The sequence below is a fragment of the Ambystoma mexicanum genome, chromosome 3q (assembly GCF_040938575.1).
Source record: "Ambystoma mexicanum isolate Mex_15411 chromosome 3q, UKY_AmexF1_1, whole genome shotgun sequence".
Taxonomy (NCBI): domain Eukaryota; kingdom Metazoa; phylum Chordata; class Amphibia; order Caudata; family Ambystomatidae; genus Ambystoma; species Ambystoma mexicanum.
The window spans coordinates 77297672-77321917 of NC_090926.1; the positions used below are offsets into that span (position 1 = coordinate 77297672).

Genomic DNA, 24246 nt, shown 5'->3' on the forward strand with positions numbered 1-24246 from the left:
CCTGTTGTCTCCTCGCCTCATGAAGGAGTTTATGAAGGGACTACGCTGTTCGTTCCCGCTGGTGAAGGCTCCGGCCCCAGTGTGGGAGCTCAACGTGGTGCTGAGCAGGCTCATGGGGGTGCCTTTCGAGCCTCTGCATTCGGCACCGTTCAAGTTCCTGTCGTGGAAAACCGCATTTCTTGTGGCCATCACCTCCGCACGGTGAGTGGGAGAGATCCAGGCCCTATCCTGCAAGTCCTCCATACTTGACTTTTCACGAGACGAGGGTGGTGCTGAGGACGCACCCCTCCTTCATCCCCAAGGTGCCGTCGGACTTCCATCTCAAAGAGCCCTTGATGTTGCCAGTTTTCTTCCTGTCGCCTTCGTCGCTGTCCGAGAGGACTTTGCACGAAGTTTTCGGAAGACATCACCACTGTTTGTGAACTTTGGACCTGTGAACCAAGGGAAGGTCCTCTCGAAGGCTTCCATTTCCAGATGGCTCTCCGGCTGCATCATGCACTGTCACCGGTTGGCAAACCGACCGCTGCCCGGCCGTACGAGAGCCCATTCGACCAGAGCGATCGCTGCTACCACGGCATTCTTGTCTGGTGTACCCCTGCTGGACATCTGCAGGGCTGCTACGTGGAGGTCGACGCTCACCTTCACGAGATTCTACTGCGTCGACCGGGATTCCAGGGAGGAGTCCAGGGTCGGCCAAGCAGTGCTGCGCAACCTGTTTGCCTGAAGGTGGGCCTAGTGAGGAGGTAAGAGTTGCTTAATGGTGAGTTTATGTAGTACTTAATGTTGAGCCTTGCCATCTCCCGTGGTTGCGCATGTGTGTACTGCTATGTATTGTTATATTCATGAGCATGTGAAACCATGCCAGACCCCATGCTGGAGAAGGAACAAGTTACTTACCTGTAACTGTTGTTCTCCAGCATGGGTCTGGCATGGATTCACATGCAAACCCTCCCTCCTACCCCTCTGCGGCTCTTCACTTAGTCATACTGCCACTTTACGTGCTACCAAATCTGAGGATGGCTGCCAGGGGAGGGGCTTAGGGAGAGGGCAGTCATTGGCTGGGGGCAGTATGACCCAGAGACCAGTGATTGGTTACTACTAAGAAAGACAGATCAGAAACGAAACGGATACTGATTTTTTTTCTTTACCGACGATTCCCAGCCTGACAATGGGGAATATTCATGTGCATGTGAATCAATGCCAGACCCATGATGGAGAACAACAGTTACAGGGAAGTAACTTGTTCGATCTGGCTCCTTTGGACATCTGCATGCTGTCAGTCTATTGCAGGGGCATCTAGGACAAGGTGAGGTATTTTTTGTCTGCTTTTCATCCTAGGGAGTCTTGCTAGCAGAGTGGTAAGCTTTGGTCCTCAGCAGGTAACCCCCAATGTACCCTGTGGATTGGTAGGGAGCAGGACATTCCTCTGCCTTGGAATGCCTGTCTTCACCTCTGACAGATGGCTTTGGAAAGCTACTGTCTCAACAGGCTCCACATTAATTATTCCTGTTGTCATTGAATATCCCTAAGTAAATCAAATGAGAAGTGACAGACCCCCTCTTTTACAGGTAAAGGTCCACAGGAGTTGGATGAAAGAGAACCTGATTTAAGGGATCCAATCCCTGGCCTTGAGACAAGTGACCCTCTCCTCCTGATGTCATACACAGAGTGCCTTTTTCCTCAAGAAGTGGAGGTTGCAGCAAGGAGTGAAAAGGAAACGGAAAATGAAGATGCAAGGACACTTCCTCAAGTATACTTGTGCTCACTGACTGTCCTTACTTGGCACCTTTTTCAGTCTGTATCTTCAAAAGCTCTCAGATGCGCAACCCCTTAGTGAGAGTCAGGCGTTTGATATGGAATTGCATCTATAAACTATACACCCAGGAGATCTCCTATTGGGAACTACTGGTCCTGGCAGGGAGGAGTTAACCAACCTCCCAGTGTGTCAACAAAGGTATGCATCCTGCCTTTTGTGCCATTCACTAGGAAAACAGGCAGTTTGGTGCCTGGAATCCAAATAGTTTCAAAGCTGGTCTGATCTCACAGGGCTCTCGCTGGTCTGGTACAAATTAGATATGCCTTTAATAATTATGTAAACTATCAGCCAACTTACTAAAACATAGGTATGGCTTATACTTCCAGATTATCCTGCCACCAGGTAATAGTTTATAATAATTATGGCTTTGGGACAGAGGTAAAGATTTAAATGCAGCTACTGCACTACAGTGATTTTGCTATCGAACAGAGCTTATGTGACTGTTCAACTTGCTCTGTCATTGGAGAGCAGGCTATACAGATTGTTAGGCAGAAACCTGTGCAGTTCCCTTAGGGACCACTGCAAAAGATTTAAGACTGCAGGTATTTGGCAGTAAACCCACTTGGTAGCAGTCTGTACCACACAGATTCACTTGGTAGCTGTGGCTGAGCAGTCAGACTTCCCTCAAGAAGAGTTAGGCAGTATGCAGAGTATACACGATAGGTACAGAGACACAGTAGCACAAACAAACACTGACCAGAGCTTTGGTGTAAAAGTATATAATTATTTATTTAAAAACACACTTGTAATTTACACTAGCAAAAACGATGTAAGTAAATTCAGCACACAGTCACTATCGTATATATACAACCCTATTCACTTATTAGACAAGTCTTAGTGAGAAACACCACTTATTTTCAGACAGAGGTGAGCGCTTAACATAAGATGACACTCTAATGAGTTGTAAAGAAAGGGAGGAAAAAGGCAGAGTTAAGGAAGCACACAAGTTTCAATACTTTTACAAAGAACCACAGTAAGGCAGGATAGGCAGAGTTCTACTGGAGAGCAAGGAAGTCAATTGCAAGGCCCACTCTTGGAGAGAGCAAGCAGAAGGGGTCCAGGTTCACACAGTGGGGTTATGCCCAAAGAGTCTTGTAGATAGTTCGTACAAAAAGGATGAAAATAAAGTCAGGCAAAGTTAGCTAGGTTGTCCCAGGCCAGGCCAGGTTAGAAAGTCGAGGCTTTACTGTCACCCCGAACTATCTGTCGCAAGGGAAGCCAGGCGGGACACAGTACCTTAAGTGTGAAGGAAGCTCGAGCGGGGGCAGTTGTTCCTGGCAGCAGGTGCAAGTCGGTGTTTCGTCCAGAGGAAGAAGAGGTCTCGCCGTGGAGGAAAGAGGAAGGTCGTTGCACTGCCAGGGAAGAAACCAGCCGCAGAGTTCCCCGGTTAAAAGGTACTACCCTTCTCTTCGCCGTAGTGGTAGACTGTGGTATTCCGGTTGCCGGGGTGCTTGGCACGGGCAAGGCGGCCACGAGATGCTCCAGGAAGGTGAAAAGAAGGCAAAACTGGTTATCCCCACCAGTCAAAGACTCCTCTCCGGACTAGAGATCTCCTCTGTCGTCGGGAAAAGTGGTGAGACGATTCGGCAGGGCTCCACCAGTGGTGTCGTCGTTGCAGGTCGGCTCAGCTTCTCCCTCCCCGGATTCTTAGGTCCTGTGGCGACTTCTGAAGTTCCACTCCCCAAAGCCCTGCTTTTATGCAGCACACCCCCATTCACTCAGCCTAGCTGTTAATCAAACTGGCCGGCTCACCACTTGGGCCAATCACACAAGAGTGCGACTTGAGTTACCAAGGTAACTCAGTCCAGGGTGCCTAAACCCCCTCCCACAACCCCTGTGGTACCCAGACAGAGTGGCACCACTTTTGGAGGCTTCTGTGGAGAAGCCCGCCAAAAGGTGGAACAAAGGGCTCGACTTGGGTTGGAGTCACAGAAGAGAACACAAACGCCATTTTAGAATCGAGTTCTGGCAAAAAAAATTAAATAAATAATTAAAGTTGGTAGCCTTGAACAATGGGAATATCCCGTAGAGATATATTCGCGGTCGAATATAAAAAGTAGTATCCACTGCCACCAGCCAAAACTCGATGAGGGGGGACAGAGACATGCCCCCTCGAACAACAGACCCCGGGGCAATCAAATTGCCCCGACCAGTATGTCCACAATATGATGGTTTGTACTGGTTTCTGTTCATAATTTGGGACTAGCAAAGCCAATGGTGACATTACATGCCCTGGGAGACAGTAGTCAGTCCCAGGGTATGGAGTCTATGTTGGGGGGTCACTACGACACCCCTGGGTTACGGCACGGAGGGTGCTGTGTAACCCACATCAAAAAAACACATGAGACCCTATGGAGTAAAAGACCCCATGGCCCATAAAACACATGGGCCCTCATTACGACCCTGGCGGAAAGTGACTGACCTGACCGCCATAGCGTAAATAGCGTTTCCGCCATTGCACGACGGAGCAAAGTGCGGCTAATTCCGACCCATCGGGCACGAGCACTACGCCATGGCGGAAGTGCAAAGTCCGCGATGGCGGAAATGACCCCAAAACGCCCCTCACCGCCGTCGTACGGCGCCCAAGGTGCAATTCCGCCACCCATCTTAGCGGTCACCGTAATGAGCGGCAATTGGAAAGTACGGTGACCGTAAATATACGGAAACGGAAGTAAAAACATGGTCCCGGAACGGGAAACAGCACGCCGTTCACCTATAAAATCAGAATTCCCACACAACCATTAAAAATACTACCCTGAGACACATCCCAACCCGTCATCCACCCTAGTGAAACCAATAAAAATGGGAAAAGTTGCGAAAAAAGCGTGCGACCGCAAGCGGCAGGTCCACTTCTCCCGTGAGGAACTCACCGTGCTCACAGAGACCCTCCAGGAGAATGCTGCCGTCGTCTTCTCGACGCAAATGACCAGGACGGCACTTGCGAACAAGAAGGCCATATGGGCCCTGGTGGCACAGCGGGTAAGTGCGGTGGGGACCGCAACCCACAGCAATGCAGAAAGCGATGGGACGACCTGCGGATCCGCGTCCGTAGCATACTTTCTGCCAACCGAAACATTGCCACAGCTACCGGGGGAGGATCGGAATCACCCATCAAGTTGACGCCCTGGGAAGAAATCTGTGCCTCCACCATTGGAATGGAAAGCATAGAGGGAGTCGGAGGGATGGAGAAAGGAGTGCAGACATCCGAAGAATCAGGTAGGTGGGCCAAATTAAACAATGCTAAATCCACAATGTCCAATCATGTGAAGTACCTTGTGTCCACATAGTCCAACAGTAACACATGTCCAGGAGAACGTCCACATACATCGGCCAGATAGCGCACTTTAAAACTCACATTAAATACATAAATAATTAAAAATCCTAAAAACACCCTCTACACGTGCAGCAGGCACACCCTAACTGCAGGCTGCAAAACAACTGCATCCTCAATCCACACAAAAATGAAACCACCTCCAAGGCCCTGACCCAAATCACCCTCAGGTACCACCCCAATGCATGTGATACATTGCCATTCCAATTCCAACAGACCCATTAATAACGCTCGCCCTCCTTTACTCCACCACAGGGTCTGATTCAAACGACGAGCTCCAGGACACCCCTACCAGCACACCTGCAAAGAGGGCCAAGACCAACGGCCAAAGACCCTCCACCTCAGCTGCACGCATCAAGACACGGCAGCAGCACAAATCAAGTGGCAGCACACAGGAGGGAACTCCAACAGGCACCCCAGCAGCCAGCATGCCCACGTCAGCACCACCACTGGTCCCCCCAATGGATGCCACAGAAGGCACTGCTTCTGGTGGCAGCAGCACCATAGGTGACACTGCATTAATGGCAGCATGCTCCGACACAGAAAACGGGGATGTCGAAATAAGATCCATCCATGACCTGTCTCAATCCCCCTGTTTGTTTCATCCCGTACACCATGAGAATACCACGCAGGGGCACCCACAAGACGACGACTGGCCATCCCCCACAAGCCCTGTGGCAAGGCAACATGAGGTGACCAGCCCCTCTGTGACACCACCGCAAATGGCCATGGCACAGCAGAGGCAACAGTCCCTCGACCTGGTGATCGTGCAACAGCAGCAACTGGCCACGCTCCTCAAGGACCATGCTGATGAATGTGGGGCTACTAAGGCAGCCATAGAAACATCAACTGAGACACTTAGGGCAGAAATGGAGAGAAGCACCGAGAGCCTGAGAGTACAAATGGAGAGAAGCACCGAGAGCCTGAGAGTACAAATGGAGAGAAGCACCGAGAGCCTGAGGGGGGAACTGCATGCGACGTCCAAAGACGTATGTGCTGAACTTGCCGCTGTGCGCCGTGTGCTCACTGAGCTCTCACAAACCCTTAGGGACATGCATGGACGTGAGCAGGCAGAGACATCATCCGTTGCAAGTTCCGTCCAGGGCAGCCCCCAACGTAGATCTGGGAGGAACCTGCGCTCCACAGGCAGGGGTGCCCCTGATACCCGGAGAGGGGGCTTGCAATAGCGTCTGCCCACTGACTATGAGCATCTTCGGACACTGGTGTTCGGGGGGGGGGTAGGAGGGTGGAGGGGGTGTGTTGGGCTCACTTGGGTGGCGGGTCGATGGGGTGTGTAACATAATTTTACAAATGCTATAAACAATGCACGATCATCCAATGAGATGTGTGGACATTGATCTTTGTGTACGAGGCCTTTATAGGCGTACAGTCCATATTGAGCATGTTCCAGACACACACAGTGCCACGAGTCCCGTGTCCATGTATCAGCCACCAGGCGTGAGTGCTAGAAGCATGCATCTATGAGATGCTGACGAATGTCACGGCCCTCCTGTGCCTCGCAGACTCCTTGAGGTGCTGCCACATCCCCACCCTCATCATGACCATCTTCAGGTGCTTGCAGTTCTGCGTCAGGGGGCATGGGCACATTTCTACGTACGCACATGTTGTGTAGCATGACACATGCCATGACCATCTTTGCAACCTTCACATGGCGGTACAGGAGTGCCCCGCCAGACCTGCTGAGGCAGCGGAAACAAGTCTTCAGTAGGCCGAATGCCTGTTCTATGACTACACGGGTACGTGAGTGGGCATGGTTGTAGTCCTCCTCAGGCTGGTTCTGTGGGTTCCGGAGTGGTGTAAGGAGCCATCTCTTCAGTGGATACCCGGCATCACCTGTATGTGGACAATAAAGGATGTTTGTGGAATGACATTGCTACGTAGGCCCCCCCCCTTCCTGCCAGGTCATTGCCGCATCACATACCCCGCATTATCATGCATGAAATGAGACTCACCGAGTAGCCAGGATCTGTTCCCTGCGTGTCGCTCCATGTAGCGTGGTATTGTAGAGTTCCTCAAGACCATAGAATCATGGGTTGATCCTGGAAATCGTGCACAACAATGTGTAATGATCCTGTTGGAGTCACACACCATTTGTACATTCAGAGAATGAAATTGTTTTCGGTTGCGGTACTGGGCCTCCATGGCATGTGGGACGACCAATTCCACATGGGTGCAGTCGATGGCACCAATGCAACCCGGTATGCCGCCAAGTGCATGGAATCCCACTTTTGTGTTCGTAATTTCCTGCTCCGAGCGTGGTAGAGAGATGTAGTTGTCTGCGTGCTTCAGGAGGGCATCGAGCACTTGCAATAGTGTCCGTGAGAACAATGGCTGTGAAATGCCATGCAACTGTCCGACTGTGTGCTGGTAGGTGCCTGTGGCCAGGAAGTGGAGTACAGACACCACCTTCAGTAGGGGTGGAATGGCGGTTGGGCTATCTATCATGCTGACAAGGTCAGCCTGTGTCATGTCCACAATGGCGGTTATGGTGTCCCGGTCCAAACGGTAGAGGATGTGGATCTGCTCATCCGTGAGGTCGAACGGATGTGCTCGGAGGCGTGGGATTGCGGGCTGCCTGCGTGGTGGTAGTGGCTGTGCTGGCGGGCCTTGCTGGGCCTGCCTTGCCCTCCTCCTCCTCCTGCGTCTCCTCTGTGCGGCCGGTTGTTGTAGTAGTTGGTGTTCGTCTTCTTCTTGAAGTTGGAGTACTTGCAGTGCTATCAGGTCCCCCAGGGCCAACATCGCTAGTCCTGCCGGTAGCATTTTGGAGTGGGTGTGGTTGTGGGAGGGGGTTGGGTGTGCAATTTATGTGTTTTCAAGCTGTATTGCCTCCACCTGTGGTGATTCATTCCACCTGCGCAAGCTGCAATCCCCTTTGGGCGAGCACGTCCCGCACACAACGCTGCAATTCGACGCATGGCATCTTGCTATTCCAATCATGTATTTGATCCCGATGGCAGTGGAATATTGGTTCACATGTTCATTCTGCTATGGTCCCATTGTTTCACATACTATCTTTGCAGTCGCGAACAAACTTGTGAAGGGTCAGTGGAATGTAGTACTCGATTAACGGTGGACCCTCATGCAGCACTGTACCGCGGTTCACCAACGGGCGGGGCGTCCCATTTGTGAGTGAAGCCACTTTGCATTTTCACACATTGCCGCACTACATGGATGGATTTGTGATTTCGAGCGGTCACAGATGCCTTTTCGACGTGATGTTGCAAATGGAGAATTCGAAGGACGGCGCTTTCGGTCTTCAGCTAGCGGCGAGGAGACGCCCACAGGTCTGACTGCAAATATAACGTTCTATTGTTTAATGTCCTTGGGACAGGGGCCATGGCGAGAATGCAATGATTGATATGAATAGTATGGGATGCGCAATAGCGTAGTGGACGATAAGGCAGGACGTTCCCAAATACATGTTACTTCACAACACTGGAATTCCTGCCTGGAGCACAGTGGATTTTGCTGACTGCATTACACACGGACTCAATGGAAAATTCACATGTTATGTGAGTAAATAATCAGGCGTTTTCATACCGGGATGAGGGAATGATGTATGGATGCATGGACAGATGATTTGATGGAGAGTTTGCCATTTACAGGGCTTTTTGGGATCTATCCACCTCCCCTGCGCTATGTGATGCAGAGCTGCCATAGTGGGACCATCGTCTATCTGCCCTTGTTGAACCCTCCCTGTCTCGACGCGCCTTCAGACACTTGTGTCTATGCACGTTACTAATCCCATCGAATGGATTCTGGTTTGACAGACGCATGCACACAAACACTCATTTGTAATAGTGTTTTCACCTCGATTTTCATAGTTATGATTCGCAGGTGATTTTTGGGTGGGAATAATCCTTTGGAGTGGGCTAGCATGCATATGGCTGTGGATTTAGTGTGGTGATTGAAGTGAGTAAGACTAATCAAGTTCTGATGGCCTACTATTCTTTTTCATTTCATTTGGGTGACAGGTATCTCCTCCCCTTTTGCCGCTGCCATCTGTATGCCACTCCTGCAGATGGCTTTTACTCCCGACACCTGCTGCTTCGAGTTAATCAGTGGAGCACCATTACGATCTTATGGGACGATCGACAATGGGCCACATGCCCTTACGCAGTTCTAGTGGCTAGGAGCAACATTTCGACCCTTCAGCTGGATTAGTGCCTACCTAATGGGACGGCCCTGCGGTTCTAGGCGCTTCCATGTTGCCTTTTTGAACGTGAATGTAGCCCCTGTGTACCATGGAGGAACAGGGCGTCACACAAGAAGAAGCTGGTCATTTATTGCGGATGCAGCCCACAATGATGAAATGTATTTTGTGGTTCATGACCTAATGGCTGTATGGGCTTGCTGATTTTGTGGTGCATTAAATTTCTATTCTGATATTAACCATGTAGCGTTCTTCTTTGCAAGTAATGTAGCATATTCCTATTTGTGGTGCGATGTATTGTGAGGAGATCTGCATTGGGTTCCGGCTTCTGGTTATAGTTGCGTGGTACTGTACTGGCCGCGTTTGCCTACGAAGCCCAGTGTGGTCAGGGATAGGGGCTACCATTATGACTGTTTTAATGATGTCATGCTCATGGGCGGGGGATTAGCTTTTGTGTAACAGATGCCGGTCAGCCAGGTGGATTGGTGGAATGATGTGATTATCAGAATATGGCTGGTCACAGGTGCCTGTGTTTGCGTGCGTTTCTTGGAGGGAGACTGAGGTCATGTCCATTGGAATAGCTTCTGTATTCGTGCCATCTGTGCCCTGCAGCTCCCATTGTCCCCTCTTGAGGTGAGCCTGGCTGCTCAGTCACTCTGCCAACTTGTGTGGTACATGCTTATGCGGATGGTTGGTTTGTTTACTGGCAGGAGTACAGGGCTGGTGCAGTCTCACTCAGGATACTGCTTTGGATGTTGCCTTACACTGGTGTCAAGCGATGGGGGGCCTGTTTTTGTTTGTCTCATATTTCAGTTCATGTTGCTGTACTTGAACCTTCACATGCCTGTGCTGCATCAGTGCGGCAATGGTGCCATGGCAAATATGGATGGCCACTCACAAGGCACTTGGAGCCCCTAGTTTGATTTGTTCGTTGGCATGCATGGGTGACTTGTACATTTCACTGGTTGCATTGTGTGACTTCATTGCACCTACGGGGAGTTGTGCAATGTGGCCAGGGAGTGGTGTACAGGCACTCAGTAGGGCCGTTTACGGTTGATTCGCGATGCCGTACTTCTCACCATGGCGGAATGGTACTTTCCGCCATGCTTGATGGCGTTAGGTACATGTCCGCTAGGGTCAGAATTCGCGTACCATTGCGCCATGGTGGTAGTTACGGTTTGGCATGGCGCGCGTGCGCGTACTTGGTGCAGTTAGCGTTGGCGTTCACTACGGTGTCGCTAATGGCATCGTACTTTACGGTGACGGGTCATAATCGCACCGAGCGCTATTCGATGGCGGTATTGCATTTCCGCCATCGTTTTTCGATTTCCGCCAGGGTCGTAATGAGGGCCATGGAAAGTTAAAGGAACACCTCAAATCATGTCTAAGAGTGGGAGCAAAAGAATCTCACTCTTAGCAGCAGAGAAAAAAAGAAACCCCAAAAAATCCAGCAAAGCTGCTGGGGGACTCATTAGGTTTGCGAAATTAGCCTTACAGAGAATTCTCCCTAACACAGATCACGGTACCGATACAGCAGGGCACAGTACAATATGTTTTTTTGCATGGAGTTTAATGAAAGGGATGAGGTTTGGGGAAGAAGCCAACCCGTTCTGAAAAGGAAATGCCTGCATAATTTTATTGTTTTTAAATAATCTGAAAAATCAGGTCAGAAATCTCACACACACACTCCTCGTTGTACTCCTACACAGGAAAAACAATCTCTTCATATTTTATCAAGGTCAGTAAGAATTTTGACCATGAGTATTTTAATTTACAAAATATTTTTCAAAGATGGAAAGACAGTACCCAAAGACACTTGACTTTTTAGTTTTGTATACAATACAGGTAAGTACAATCCAGTCATTCGGACTTTGATAAAATCTGAAGAGATTGTTTTTCCTGTGTAGAGTACAAAGAGGAGTGGGAGTGGGATTTCTCACCCTGATTTTTCGGATTATTTAAAAATGTACGCCCACCTGGGTTTATCGGGGCCTAGCCAGGTACCCTTTTTCGTTATTTCATTTTATTATTTTACATAAATAAAAAGCAAGGGCTTTTACCCGCTTACCAGATGGTAATTCCTCACACTAAGACACTTTTTTGCTTGTCCACAAACTGCCAAATCTCCTTACGTCATGTGCACTGTCTCTCCGATTATAGTCCACTGTTTCAGTAAGCCACAAATTATGCCATAATGTATGCAGATAACTGCAGATGAATCTTGTATGCAAGTGACCTTTGAAAGACATGCCCTGATATGATATGGCATTTATAACAAACCTATACACAAGTGTTTCAAGGCGCGACGAGGCAAGGGAGGGGGAACGGAGGGAGGACAGAGACAATGATCTTACTATGCCAGGTGACATTGAGATTGCGCAAGTGCAGGGGAGTCGGGAGGGGAAAAGTGCGGGGGGAAGGGGATGGGGCAGTCAAGTGCAGTGCATAGGATAACTGTTGGTAAATAAGACAATAAATACATAAAAGTGCGGCCAGCTGGTGGCAAGTGCTGGTAGGGGGCTGTAGGGATACTGAAAGAGTCCCCGAGTGTAAGGGTTGCCAGGGGGCAGTGCAGGTGTGCAACCGGTGGGGAGGGGACCTGGGCCCGAGATCAGAGGGTAGACAGGTAACCAGTGCAGCTTCAGGTTCAGCCAGGAGATCAGCAGGGGAGAGGAGGCGTGAAAGCAGTAGCAAAGAGGAAGGTCTTGAGGTGCTTCCGGAACCGGAGATGGTTCTCAAGTTTCAGAGAGGCAGGGAGGCTATTCCAGAGGGGGAGGCCCCAGCAGAAGAAAGAGATCTACCACCTGCAAATGAATACTCTGCTTTTTCTGCTTCTGTTTGGGTTGACATGTGTGATTTGAACCTCCCGAACAGAGTTTGTTGTACAAAACTGTGCTCACTTTACAAAACAAGGGTATCTCATCTCTTAACATCTGCTCCCCATTAGATGATCTGTTCATTCTGAACTGGTCCTGAAATGGCTAAGTTGTATACTTGGAAGCAAGAAGGTCGCATAATTCCCACTCCTACAAACCAAATGACCATTTTATCAAGTGGCCAGTGAGCTAGCCTTTGCTTACAACAGTAAGGAGTGTGGGGGTAGGGACTTAAATATTAGACAAGACAGCCTTCTAATCCCCACACACCAACATTGATAAACTGCCTCTGTTCTGTGTGCCCAAATCGAGAAAATTAAAGTAAAATTCTCCCCTGTCTGCTATTTGTAACTTCTCTTTGAAGGACAAATATAGTGTTTGTTACAATTGCCTTGCAAAGGACCATGCTGATGACAAGTGTTTGGTGTGCAAGCAATTTAACCCTTAAGGAGCAAAGAGTTCAATGTTGTGCAGCCTACGCGATGCAGGCTGAGACTGGACTACAGATTCGGCCGTTGATGTGTTTTGCAAGATCAAAGAACAGAAGGAAGGGGTCAAAGTGAACCCCAAATAGTCATCGAAGGAGGGTTAAATAGGGACACCCTCTTAGTCCCAAGCTCCAATGAGTCTGCTAATAAACCAGCCTAGGGACACTTCTTCTGGCAACCACATGACTGCTAAACAAACCAAGACCAAAATATAGCACTGTCCAGTCAAAGGTTGAAGCACTGACCCACAAAGTGCACAAGACTCTGTCCAGACATGGGGTTGAAATGTCTCTCAAGGCACCAAGACCGCACAGAGAGCATGCCAAATGCCTCAGACTGCCGTAGACAGACAGCTTTCCTCAGAACCTTCTCCCCCCCTCGAGGGCTCAAAAGGGAAAGACCCCAACACCTGGAAAAATAAGGCAAAAAAAGACTCACTCAACAGTGATTAAGACACCTAAATCACAGTCCGATTAAGCAATCTATGTTGAAACAGTCCATTCATTATCATCAACCCTGCAGTGTAATTTCCGTTCCATACACACCCCTGCTTTAAACCACGACAGCTAGATTTGGCATTACAACACAGGACTCTGATAGACATCAGTGACACTGTAGAAGAGCACACACATCTGACGCATTGCATTCCCTCAAAATTCTGTAAAGAAACAAATGACCACTTCACTTTAAACATGCATCCACCAAAGCCACAAATCTGAGAATAAAGAACAGTAGAAGCCCACACTTGCAGATCCTGGATACATCCAGGGCCTTCCCCACCTGACTCTCTGGTTGTAACAACTGCCAGAGCAAAACAATGTGTTCCTTAGCATGTAAAATGGTGACTTCAGCCAACTAGAGCATATGGGTGGCTAGTGTTACTGCGTTAGAGGTTAGATATAATATGGCACATTGGGATGTAAGTGATGCTCACATAGAGGTCTTCGCTGACATCATACAGGGTTGATTTCAGACCATATTACAGGTCATCGGCTTGCCTGAGCTGCAATTGTCAAGAAACGTACATGGTTAAAAGGTGCTGCTTTTCAGACAGAAACATGAGCTACCCTAATTGACAAGCTCATAACAATAGTTAAGTAAGTATATGATAGCCTACATTCACTTGCCCAGATTTCTGGCAAGACTTGACAGGGTTTACATTCAGTCCCACACCTTTCCCCCAACCATCCTATGTAAGGTGGGAACAGTACACATTAGGGTGGTCAGGCAACCTATTACTCTTTGACCCACTAGGTCCTCGACAAAGCATGAGGAAAGCTGGTATTTACTCAGTTTACTTCCTGTTTCCAAAAGAGACAACATTGAGACTGGTGTTACGCTTGTGTTCAACAAGTTTGCCGAACTGCAAATGTTTCAGATGACCACATTGCAAAAGGTAATTCCTCCTGCTAAAGCAGGGAGACTATTTGGTGCCATTGGATGTGAAAAATGCATATAGGCCATTGTCAAGGCCTCCGATGTGAATAAACGCCATTATCAATTCAAACTCTTTCCTTTTGGGCTTGTGTATTCACAAAAGTGTTGCAAGAGTGGTGGTGCACCTTCGCCAGCATGGATTTCCAATTCTCCAGCATGGGGTCTGGCATGGATTCACATGCTCATGAATATTCTCCATCGTCTGGCCGAGAATCCTTGGTAAAATGTTTCACTTTAAAACTGTATTTCTCCTCTAAACCAATCACTGTCTGCTGGGCCATACTGCCCACATCCAATGACAGCCCTCTCCCTATGCTCCACCCCTGGTTTACAACTTCAGATATTTACTGCACGGTTCAGTGTTGGGAGTCCTCAAGTTGCTCTCCGAGTTAATTTCGTGTTTTTTCATAATCTGTTTGCAAAATAGTTAGTATTTGGCCGATTTTTGCTTCATCGTCTTCGACGAAGGATAGAGACCGGCAGCAGGGTTCCCCTGCCGGCGAAGATCTTCATCCACCGTCGGCTCATCGAAGTTACGAGAAGGCCTGGCCTTGGGGCCTACATCGCGCCCTTTAGACATGGCTACGGAGAAGAAGAAAGGCAGCAGCCTCTTCAAACTCTGCGCGAAGTGTGGTTTAAGAAACGTCTTCGTAGAAGATCGACACCATAAATGCTTGTACTGCCTGCATCCGGACCATGATGAGGAGGGATGCGAGGTGTGCCATGGTTTCTTGAAGAAATCTAAGAAAGACCGATACTGCAGACTGTCGGCATGGCTCTAGTCAAGCAAGACCTCTGACACAGCCTCGGGGCAGGGTCAAGCCTCATCCAGGATCGGCTGGTCCAAGGAGTGTTCTCCCTCTGGGAGGAGGTCGAAATCCTTTGAGGACGCCCCACGTTCGGGGGTCCAAGAGAAGGCCAAGCTCTGCAATGCTAGCTCCAGTGGGTTCACCGCTGCGGCAGGTCCCGAGCCGGACAAAAGGCTTTCTCCATCACCATCCTCCACGGTGAGCCTGCCAAGGAAAGATGCGCCTTCGAAGAGAAAGTCGCTAACCCTTTCCAAACTCCATGTGTGTTCGCGGATAGTCTGATGAGTGAAAGGTCCATGGAGGACTCGTTGAAGCCAGCTAAGGCTTCAACCAAAGTAAAGTCAACTGAGTCGACGACTGTGCCGTCGACAAAGGCAGCCACAAGCACTTTGTCACCTAAGTGAACGACATCCACCGTGGCTCTGAAAGAGAGCGGATCCAGGAAAGAAGTGGCGGCCACCCAGCGGGTGTCCTTGTCCTCAAGGCAAGATATGGCTACGGAAGCAATGACCAAGGAACCACCGCCAGGGAGAGACCAGGCGGCTGCTCCGGCCCAACAGCGTCCTGAGGGAAGCGGTCCCACCTGTGGAGCCTCCCAAGTATGCGCACCGACAGGCTACTGAGGATAGACCGTAGCAGATCTACTCTAGTATTGACAAGGACAATGATCCTCATGAGGGGGTGCTGCTCTTGGAGGCACTCGGTCCCTGGTGCGGAAGAAGAGACGCGTTAGCCTGGATCCTACTGTGTTGGCTCCGTATACCTAGACCTAGGGGCGTGTCTCTGAACATTCTATCCACCCTGCACACACTGGTCACTGAAATCCGGCAAAGGATGCAGCCATCAGGGCTACACCTCCCGAACATCTGAGGGTAAACTCTTCCCCACGGAAGAGAAAGTCCAAGGGGGGCACGTGTCCTCGGCATCATCCGACCCCTCCACCACCTTGTCATGACAAGACTCCTGTCGGAGCTCCGGATCCACACACGGGCATGGGCATGGACACAGATACCACAGATACTGGTACCAACGAGGACACCTATGTCATTGTGGCGGACGGGGAGACACTGCACGCAGACGAGCCCCATAGGGCCTCCCCTCCGGACAAAGGTGGATCTTTTCTCGAGGGCCTCGGAACTGTTTCAGTTAGTCCCAGACGAGATGACGGAGGGTTTCCTGTACCAGCGGCTCAATCGAGGAGGAAGACCATCCTGTCCGTTCCCTTCCTGGACGACTTCTGCTAAGAGGGCCCAGCCCTAATGAAGAATCCAAGTACAGCCCTGACCAAATGGAAAAGTACAGGGTACCCGACTCGGCTCCCAGGTGTCTATGATCTCAGCCCTCACCAGATTCTGTGGTCTCGGCCGCATCTGGTACCTCCGGACCAGGAGGGGAAGAAGCCGATGCGATGGGCAAGAGGATAATTTACACATCAGCCTCTACCATCAAGGCAGCGAACACCCTAGCCATTTTGTCCCGTTATGACTGGGAACTCTGGTACAAGCTGGGCCCTATCCTGGACTTCCTTCCCAAAGTGAAGAAGGTTGAGGCACTGGAACTCTTTCAGGAAGGTGAAGTGGCCTTGGATCACGCCATCACAGTGGCGGTGGACATCTCAGACCTGGGGTTTTGCCAGATGGGGAACGGGGTGTCTCTGTACCACCATGGTTAGTTAAAGGCTTCAAACTTCAGCCAGAACGTTCAGACAAAGGTGCTGGATATGCCGTTCGATGGGGAAAACCTCTTCTGAAAGGTGGTCGACGAGTCTTTGAAGGCGATAAAGACCGACACAGAGACAGCAAATTGTCTAGGAACTTTGCAGCAGCGAAAATCCTCGTCCTTTCGGTCCTCCAGAGAAAAGCCGGAAAGATCTTCAAAGGGTTATAGTACCCCTTACAGGCAGCCCTCGCGCTCTTCCACTCGAGCGTACAGGGGACGCTCTCAAGGCAGCGGAGGTCGGCGGTGGCACCGTTCGCAAGACAGAACACTCCCCCTCCCCTCCACCCCCAAGCTTGCCTGAACCAGCCGTGGCTCCAGGCCCCCACTTACGCACCCCAGTGGGAGGCCATCTCGCAAAGTTCGTCAGCACGTGGGAAAAGATCACCATGGATAGATGGGTGCTTGGCGCTTTCGGACAGGGGCACACCTTGGAGTTCCAATGCAAGTGTCCGCGGATCCCTCCATTTCAGCCGCAAGAACTACACGGGCTGCAGGAGGTGCAGCCCATGTTACGTAAAGGGGCAATGGAGTATTGGAGCCTGTCCCACAGCGACTGCGGAGTATATTCCAGATACTTTCAACAGAAGACGGGGTTGGAGGCCGATTCTGGATCTACGTCGTCTCAACAAGTACTTAATGTCTCAAAAGTTCTACATGGTCACGTTGCAGCACATGCTTGGCCAGCTGGAACAGGGAGATTTTCTGACGTCGTTGGACCTGGAGGATTCCTATTTCCACATCCCCATTCACAAAAACTACTGCACATTCAATGCGTGGTTCAGGGTAGGCATAATCAGTTCAAGGCTCTGCCTTTTGGCTGGAAATCGGCCCAAGGGTGTTTTTATGAAGTACCTGGCCCCGGTTGTGGCACATCTTTAACTGCAAGGCATCCAAGTATACACCTACCTGGATGACTGGCTGGTGTGTGCCCGCTCGCCGTCCCTGGCAAGTCTACTGACAGAGCTGGGGTTCTCCATAAACTATCCAAAGTCTTGCTTGAAGCGATCTCGGGGCGCTCTGTTCCTAGGTGCACGACTCATCACATTGATGTGCTTGGCATCTCCCTCAGAGGAGAGGGTGAAAACCAGCCAAGGCAGCGATGATGCAATCCATCAAGTCGCTTCTGGGCATGATGTCCTCCTGCATACACTTTGTTCGCCTCTGCAGACTCTCTGCTAGGTGGACGCAAGTATCAGTGAACTTTACGGACAATATCTCTATCAACGAAGAGTTTTGTAGGGCGATACAGTGGTGGGGTGTTCAGCAGCATCTCGTCCAGGGAGCTCAGTTTCAGGTTCCTCCTTACTAGAAGATGGTCACCACGGACGCCTCTCTAGAGGGATGGGTAGCGCACACCGGACAGGCCTCTGGCAACCGAAGGAAAAGTACCTACACATAAACGTCCTGGAACTTCGGGCCGTATTCTGGGCCCTCAATTCTTTTCTGTCGTCATTGAAAGACAAGGTAGTGAGGATCTTCACAGACAACACCACGACCATGTTCTACATCTTGAAATAGGGAGGGTCTGGTCTCCGGCACTCTCCAAAGATGCCCAGGAATTGTGGCAGTGGCCCATTCGTCAAGGCATGTTCCTCTTTCTGTTTCACCTGGCAGGGGTCAAGAACACCATTGCAGACGCACTCAGCCGTGAACTGACTTCTTGCCACGAGTCGGAGCTTCGCCATGACCCGGTGGATCTGCTGTTCGACAAATGGGGACGACCCCAGATTGATCTCTTCGCGATGGCGGCGAACACCAAGTACCAGAGGTTCGCCAGCAGGTTCCCTCAACCGAGGAGCTTTTGCGACACGTTCTTGTTCCCGTGGGAGGGACAGTTCCTATGCACTTTTTCCTCTGTTTCCTCTCCTCTTACGTGTGATAAACACACTTGAACAGTGCCACTGCAGGATGATGCTAGTCGCCCCTGCATGGCCAAGACAGATCTTGCATCCGGACTTCTGCACCTATCCATGGCCCTGTCCATCAAGCTACTGCTGTCCCTGGACCTTCATTCCAGAAAAGGGGGGCGATTCTGCATCACGACCCCGAGTCTCCGAACCTGAGGACATGGCTCCGGCAGCCCTAGAGTTTGGAGGTTATGCTTTAGCCGCTGAATGTAAGGACATCCTGGCCAGGGCCAGAGCCTCATCAATGTTGAAGTGCTACAGACGTAAATGGAAACGCTTCTCTGTGTGGTGCCAGACTCGGAGGATTACCCCTCTGCGTGTCACGGTTCAGCAACCTCTGTATGCTTGCTTTCCTTGGCCAAAGCGGGACTGGCTTACACCTCCATATCCAGGTTCACAAGGTCTCCAGGCAGACCTTCACTGTGGTCTCAATCTCGTCAAGGAATTCCTTAAAGAGCTCTTCAGGACTTTCCCTCCATTGAAGGCTCCTGCCCCGGCTTGGGAGCTCAATGTTGTTCTAACTAAACTCAGCGGAGTGCCCTTCAAACCTATGTATCAGGCTCAGCTCAAGTTTCTCGCGTGGAAGACGGCGTTCCTCGTGGCTATCACCTCAGCCAGGTGGTCCGGGGAGATTCAGGCCCTTTCTTGCAAAGAGCTGTACTTGTCTTTCCAAGCTTTATGCCAAAGGTGCTGCCGGAATTCAACCTCAACGAACCTTTGGTGTTGTGTGTCTTCTTTCCAAATACGTTGTTGCCAACGGAAAGGGCCTTGCAATTGCTGGATGCTGCTCGTGCCTTGAAGTTCTATGTGGCATGAACAAAATTTCGGAAGACCTCAGTTGTTCGTCAACTTTGGAACTGTAAATGAAGGAAAAGTCTTGTCGAAAGCGTCCATCTCCAGGTGGCTCTCTGGCTGCATCATGCACTGTCACCAGAGCCATCGTAACAAGGATGGCGTTTCTCCCTGGTGTGCCCCTCCTTGTCATCTCTAGGGCTGCTACGTGGAGGTCCACGCACACCTTCACGAGGTTCTACTGCATCGACAGGGATTCCAGGCAGGAATCCCGAGTCGGCCAAGCGGTGCTACTCAACCTGTTTGAGATGAGTCTGTTCCAAAAGTGAGTGTTATTGCTTCTGTTGAGCCTTCCCACCTCCTGTGGTTGTGTATATGTACTGCTGTGTAATTGCATGTGAATCCATGCGAGACCCCATGCTGGAGAAGGTTTAAGTTACTTACCTGTAACTATTGTTCTCCATCATGGGTCTGTCATGGATTTACATGTGAAACCTCCCGCCTTCACCTTCTTGGTTCATACTGCCACTTTACGTGCTTAACAAATCTGAAGATGCCACCAGGGGTGGAGTTTAGAGAGAGGACTGTCATTGGATGGGGGTAGTATGATCCAGAGCACAGTGATTGGTTTAGAGGAGAAATACATTTTTAAAGTGAGTCAAAATTTATTTTTTATTTTTTTACTGTGGATTCTCAGTCTGACGACCCACAATATTCATGAGCATGTGAATCCATGCCAGACCCATGCTGGAGAACAATAGTTACAGGTATGTAACTTAAAGCAATATCTGGATGATTCTCATAACGGGGAAAGTGCTGCACAAACCCCAAGATGACCATCAGTCTTCATCAAATAATCCTCAAGCTGCTCCTGGATAACTTGACACTAACCCACATCGCTGGGATGTGGGCACAAATGTGGTAGCCTCACGACCCACACTTGTCTCTTCAACTACCAATCAAATTTCATCCAGTACACACTCTGTTGTCTCAACAGAATCTACAGATAACCTACCACAATCTACGAACTTGGCAGCCTGGCCCCTGAGGTCCTAGAGTTTGGTCATTTAAGCCTGTCGCAATGTTACATTCCTCATGATGGCAAAAACAGTACAATTTCAATAAATGGTTATTTTTTTTTAAGGAAGTGCGAAAGGAAGCTGATATCCAATTGATTGCTCACCTGCAGGCATTGTCGCCTGCATCCTTTTTGGCTCTAAGTTAGTGGACATAGTGCTATTAGTAGCTCTAGCACTACGTACCACCTCACACCATAAAATGTCTTGGTGGAAGCTATCAGTGGGCAAAGCCTTCATGGAAGGTGCAAAACGCATGCGCCAACCCATGGCATACCCATTGCCAGGCTGGGATCTGAACACAGTACTATATAGGCTTGTGGTTCCCCTTTTCGAGCTGATGCACAATGCATGTCTAAAGGACCTTACTTACAAAGTGGCTTGCTCTTAATGATCGCATCATCGATAAGAAATGTATGCAAACTGTTGGCAATCTTTTTGTGATAATACACACAAATAAGGTTTAGAACTCATCCAAAATTCATTTCAAAATTTGATGTCACTCTATAGAATTATACTGAATTTAAGAGGGAATCCCATATTGACCACCGAGGTGGAAGCTCTACCTTATAATGGGTAGTAGAATTTTGTGTAAACAGGAGATCGAGAGCTCTATTCAACAGTTGTCAACATTAAACACATAACTGTTCTGTAAATAATCAAATTCATAGTTTATTAAATCATTAAAAATACAAGTTATAAAAACTTCAACATTATAAAACACTATCAAAAATACTAATTGTGAATTGTGACAAGCACAGCCTTTTTAAACTTGGCTTCGATCCTAATTGATCGAGGATCTGTCCGGTTTGATAGGTTTAGATTAACATCTCTTCAACACATTCATCAAATAATTGACATGTAACTATTCTTAATGGTAAAAGGCGTAAATCATTGTCGTATGCTCAACATGTTTCAGTCCTCTATAAGTTGTTAACGGGACCTTCGTCAGGAGTAGTGTCACTTATTTTACAAAGCCAAATACAAGATATAATATTAATGTATATTGCTGGAGAATTACTACAGCGCCTTGTAAAACAGTGTAGCTGTAGATTTCTTCATACAGTAACCGTTGTAACTGTTGAAAAACAACAACAAGAAAGAGAAGATAAGCTCTAAATGCTTAATAGGGATCTCTTATAGACAACCACTAGTCGAGAACAAGCCTAGGGGTAAGTATACCTGGTTTGTTCTGTGGAGAATATTGAAGAAGCAGCCTTGAGAATAGCAAGGAATATCTTCTCTTGGGTCGAAAATCCCTCTATTTGTAGAGATAGTTCACCTGTAAAGCAAATATTTTGTTTATCAAATCCTGAGTGTTTTGGACTCACTTGGGGCCGACATGGGGAACACAGTAACTCGCTTATCCATTCGGATTAATTTTAAGTCTAAACAATAATGTATATAACGCAAACTACAGGAGATATAAATACCTGTAGCGAGTAGTAGGATTCTCAATTCTCCTTCGTCGTAGTCTTTAGATTGTTTAGAGATCAATAGGCTTCGAAGTATCTAGCTTGTGCGTTGATATTCATTTTCTCTGTTTAACAGCCTAGCCGCAATTCAAAAAGGTTAAAAAATAGTTCTACATTAGTAAATTGCAGAGTATTAAGACTGATAAATTAGTTTAATATCCTGATATCGTATAAATTCTCTTACCTATCCAACATGTGTCGCTCTGATAATGAGGGAAAATGAAACTGGCCTTCGATCTGGAGTAGGGTTATTATTTCCGCACGTCCACTGTGTTAAGGATCTAAGTATAAACAGAGAGGGAAGGGCTGGGTTTAACGGGTTATAGATATGCTGATCTCTCAATCTTTGAAATGTTTACAACTTTGTGTATTTGATTTCGAAAAACACCCCCCGTTTTGTCTTGATTAGAGTCCTTACCTCTAGTGTTGAAGTCTAGCGGCAGAAATCTACCGCTGAGAATGCTGTCGACTTGCTGCCGATCAGGTAACTTAACAAATGTTTGCTGAATAGCGGCCGCCATCTTGAGTGGTCCTTTTATAGGTATCTGGGTCCTTTTTCAGTGTCCAACCCAACCCGAGTCTCTCTTAATTATTTCGTGGAACTCATTAGCTCTAAGTCCCCGCAGTTTGTGTATAATTAATGCTAAGTTTCGAGCGTTAATGGAACTTACTCTATAAACAATACTGTCGTAATGACAGAGTGATACCGAGCTTGCTTGAAAGTAATTATTTGGATGTTCCGGACAAACATTTTATTTCTAAAACAAGTCATATCCTATTGGGGCTGAATAATCATGAAAAGATAGGTGTATTTAATTCTAGTAAATGATGTATCTTGGTACTAAAGTGCAGGATTCTCAGATGGATGCAGCCTAATTTTGGCTAGATATTGTGCCATTCTACGGCCTCACTAAGCCTGAGCTTGTCACTTTTGGTGAGAAATATTAATCTTTGTTCTTTTTCAATTAAAGTTTTTTTCTTTGTGATGTCTAAGCCAGTCATTGTGAACAGGACAGTCCATTTAATATCTTCTGCAGTGTGTCTATTGTCCACAAAGTGTTTGAACATAGGTGCTGTTAGAACTTTATTATTCATGCAACTGCGATGTTCAATAATTCTTGTTTTGATTTTCCTATTAGTCTTGCCTATGTATCTTTTGCCACACGGGCAAATGATCATGTATAACACGAATTCCGTGTTACAATTTGAAAAATTGGTCTGTTGCCATTTCTTTTCTAGACATATGTCAATTTCTTTTGACTTAGTGGTATATTTAAACACACTGCAGTGTCCACATGGATAGTGTCCTTTAACAGGACCTAAACCCCAGTTGTCTGCAAGTGTAACATTTTGTTTCTGGATAGTTTTGAGTTTGCTACTGCTGATGTGGTTCCCTATATTAGTTGACTTTCTATAGGCAAAAAGCGGGCAGGGAATTCGCACTGTAGCCTTATCAAAGATTTTCCATTGTTTCCTAACTATGTTGGTAATAGTTAGACTCAAATTTGTAAAGGTATTAACACTTACAATTCGATCTTCTGGAGGTTTATCTTTATCTTCCAACAGTGATTCTCAATGATTATTAGTTGCTCGTTTAGCTGCTTTTCGTATTAGCTTCTTGGGATAGTCTCTGTCTTTAAGTTTATCTGAGAGTATCTTTGCTTCTGTCTCATATGCTTCCTTTCGGCTACTATTTCTTTTCAGTCTTAGAAATTGGCTGTATGGAAGATTATCTTTTAAATGTTTGACATGATGACTAGTATAATGGAGGAGTGAATTTCTATCCGTGCTTTTATGATACGGTTTGACTAATAGAGCTCCTTGATGAAAAATAGTTAAATCTAGAAAATTCATACTATTATTATCAATAGTCAAAGTGAACTGCAAGTGTCTATTGCATTGGTTTAGCCAGATGAGGAATTCATTAGCTTCCTGTACGGTGCCTTTCCATATGACAATGTCATCTATGTAACGAGCCCATGAAATAAGGTTAGTTACAAAAGGGTGCATGGTATAGATAAATGCTTTCTCAAAGAATTCTACATAGAGGTTAGCCACGCTGGGAGCCATAGTGGCTCCCATTGCGGTTCCCTCTATTTGTTGGTAATAGACTCCCTGGAATTCAAAAACGTTTTGAGTTAGTGCCATTTCAAGGCACCAAAGTATAAAGGATGTAGGAACTGGATCATTGTCAGTCCGAGCCAGAAGTATTTCTTCAATGGTATCAAGCGTCGCTCTCTGTGGTATATTCGTATACAATGAAACTATATCCAGTGTAATCAAATAGTGAGAGGAATTATCAAATGGCTGGTATTTACACAAAACTCTATAGAATTGGCCATATTC

General features: G+C 48.0%; 1 protein-coding gene across 2 annotated transcripts in view; it reads left to right on the forward strand.

Annotated features, from left to right (window-relative positions):
• VDR (vitamin D receptor) overlaps positions 1–24246 on the forward strand; it is a 621180-nt gene that overhangs the window by 594446 nt on the left and 2488 nt on the right. The gene's annotated exons all lie outside the window — the stretch shown is intronic.